The sequence below is a fragment of the Gadus morhua genome, chromosome 8 (assembly GCF_902167405.1).
Source record: "Gadus morhua chromosome 8, gadMor3.0, whole genome shotgun sequence".
Taxonomy (NCBI): Eukaryota; Metazoa; Chordata; class Actinopteri; order Gadiformes; family Gadidae; genus Gadus; species Gadus morhua.
Genome location: NC_044055.1, coordinates 1926302 through 1929341, shown reverse-complemented (window position 1 = coordinate 1929341; position 3040 = coordinate 1926302). Strand labels below are relative to the sequence as shown.

Below are 3040 nucleotides of genomic sequence, written 5' to 3'. Positions count from 1 at the left end.
ACAGGGGTATTTTGTGGCCAAATTTAAATGTTGACGATTAACACTCATTAGACTGACAGAGCCAGGCGGCATCTGTAAACGTATTAGATATGTCCATAGTCTGTCGGCCATCCCATGAGTAAGTACTGCCAACGTACGTCTCATTAAAAGAGTTTGGCTGGTTGAGCAGCATCAGAACTGGACTTCAACGCCCTCAAGAGAGCTCGGAGAACAGGCTCCAAACAATGGATCCAGGAAAACACTCCGTAGGAAAGCAGGGAAAACAGAGAAAACTGCTTTCCCGCCGTGACTGTCGATTTGCACAGGATTGCTATTAGCTGAGGGGATATTCTTACCGACCGCTTTAGAAGAGGTAAAAGACGTGCGCATAATCTTTAGAGGCAAAAGGACGCCCGGTCCATAAAAAAACCTGTGAAAGGTAGGCCAGGGCTTAAATCAGAAGGATTCAGGGGTAATAACTACAATACCCCAGTGTCTGAAACCAATCCTGTCTGAATAGGGCTGACAACAACAAAAAAAGCTAAAAACGAAATGGTAGCTAATACCCATTCTGATAGGGGTGACTGGGTGTGCCTGAATGTAGGCTCGGCCGCATCCCATTCATTCTGAGCAGGCTCGCTGTGAATCAAAAGCGACATGGCTGCCTGCCGGTGTGCCTGCTCTTCCGGCAGCGATTAAGTTCTCCGACCAAAAGTTCCGCATCGGGAGTAAAGAGGCAAGCGCGCATCCCGCTGGTCCCGGCTTTGAGATGCAACGGCTGACTCAACCGGCGTAACACGCTCCAGCACTCCAACCTCAGACCCCCTGTTTCCTCCACTGTACTCCACGCGGCGGCGATTGTTCCCCTTTTTATGTTCTCTTCGTTTGCTTTCGTCTTTGCTTGTTCATCGCGTGTATTGCCGTTTTCCTGGGGCCGGTTTTGAGTCTAGAATCCCGAGGCTGAGGGAGCAGGAGCAGGAGAAAGGCTGAAAGTGTGTTTTTTTCATTTGTGGGCCATGCAGGACAATCTCATATCTGTGAGGGTGTTCTGGAGTGGGCCCAGGGGAAGCAGAAGGCCTGGGGGTATACTATAAAACGGTATCCATATAGATACGAGGTCGGAATTGCGGAAGTGTCCTTGAAGCAAGTCGAGGAGGGACAGGCAAACAAAGAGCACTCCAAACGCTGTAGTTTGTGAAAGGGTTGAAAGTGCTTGCAGGCGCTCAGCGTACAGCCACCGTAAGACGGAGGATGTTGGTCGTTGCAGGACGTCACCCGTTGACATTTTTTGTTGTTGTCTTTCGGCTGTTCCAATTGGGGAATAAAGTCCCCAAGTGAGTGGAAAAAACAAAGCTACGGTTCGCTGTAGCATGCATTTTATATGACTTATATACATCTTTTATACATTTCTACTCGGCCTGTGATTGTGCAATCATGCAGTAGCCGTGCTCTACTTTGTGTGTGTGTGTGTGTGTGTGTGTGTGTGCGCTGTTTTCACGAGGACGGAGGCTGTAACAGATATGTTGATTTAAACCAAACCAGGGTGTGAACCTTTCAAAATCTCTCTCTCTATAACAATTCGACGGAATGAAAAGGTCAAACGCTTAGGCTGCTTGCAAAATGTATTTATACCCTGTCCTGTTTAACACCCCTGTGTCTTTTTCACCCGTGACAGTAAAACGGCGAGCCCTGGATTGTAATCCCCCTGTTTAGCTATATGCCGTGTAGCTATGCCCTATGTATGCTAATATTCGAAAAAGAAGCAACGCTCGTGTGCGTAAAGCACTGAAAATGACACCAGAAGGGATTTGTATTATCGCAGGAATATTTATATCTTAACTCCCCTGTCTGCTAGGAAGATAAAGACGGACATTTTGAGGTCAGCGAAACCAACCCAAATTGTGATGAGAGGAGCCGTGGTGTCACACCAGCATTAGGAAACCCAAACTAGATGGTTTTCATCCGGGAGATAAATAGATTTCGCCTCGGATTGTATCACGCTGTTCAGAGACATGGGGGTTGTGGACTTTTTTTTTTTTCATTATCTTCTTTTTTTTCTTTCTTATTCTCCAAATTCTCCAAGTAGCATTTCACTCATTTTCTTCACGAAAAGTATTTTGCTCATCCATCCCATGCTCTACTACAACACTGGCATTTGTACTCACGGACAAAAAAATGGGTGAAAGAACGATGTTACTTTTGTACCTTTGTTTTGTAACGCACTTTCCTTTGCTGTTCAGGCTTCAGGTGCCCCTGTGAGGCATGTTCGTATCCTGGATGCCGGGGTCACGTTGCCGGGTGGGCCAGCAGTTTGGAATGTATTTATGACACTGATGTTGGTGTACGCACACTGATGTTTGTTTTGCCCCTGTCACTAACACTCCGTTCACTTCATCAAAACGACAACAAAAGACAAACAAAAATAACATTCTGCATGGGTCCCCGTACGGGCTGTGCTCAAAGCATGGAACAAATACACTATGTTAAGAAATATCCTATTGTTGTGTTCCGTTGTGTGCTGTTGACTGTAAGCGTAGATACAAAACATTTTCTTGTGAGTTCCACCCCCCTATCTAAGTCCCGAACATGTCTCCAATGTAATTTGTATATTTGTTTTCTGACTTTTGTTGATGTCGTCTACGTGGGTGGATTAAAGTAAAATTCAACTCCCACCTGAATTAAACACATCACCACTGCACATGTGTGTTGAACACGGTAAACAAAAACCGTTGGCATTCTGAATCTATTCCCCACTGCTCAACGTTCCAAATAAACTGTTTCTCCAACAGGCAGTGACTGGTGAGCGTTTGATCCGCCCTGCATGCTAGCAATCGGTGCTCGACCATCGCCCTGCGGTGGCTGATAGCGTCCAGCCAACATGGGAAAGGTAGAATTCTGTAGTGGTTACATTTAGAGATGCGAATTAAGATTAAATAAAGTGGCCGGTTTCGCTTTCCTTTGAACGGTATTTCTGAGCCAATATCTCTCAAGAAGATCCACTAATATAAACCTTTAATGCTCAATCTAAAGTAGTATTGAAATGACCCATTGGTCGCGTTCT

The 3040-nt window shown here is 45.7% G+C and overlaps 1 protein-coding gene across 1 annotated transcript in view; it reads left to right on the top strand.

Annotated features, from left to right (window-relative positions):
* Positions 1-2771, top strand: part of st6galnac3 (ST6 (alpha-N-acetyl-neuraminyl-2,3-beta-galactosyl-1,3)-N-acetylgalactosaminide alpha-2,6-sialyltransferase 3) — a 53991-nt gene extending 51220 nt beyond the window's left edge. Inside the window, exon 5 of the mRNA XM_030363775.1 lies at positions 1-2771. This exon is cut by the window's left edge and continues 2819 nt beyond it. The gene's annotated coding sequence lies outside the window, so the exon portion shown is untranslated.
* The last annotated feature ends 269 nt before the right edge of the window (positions 2772-3040 follow it).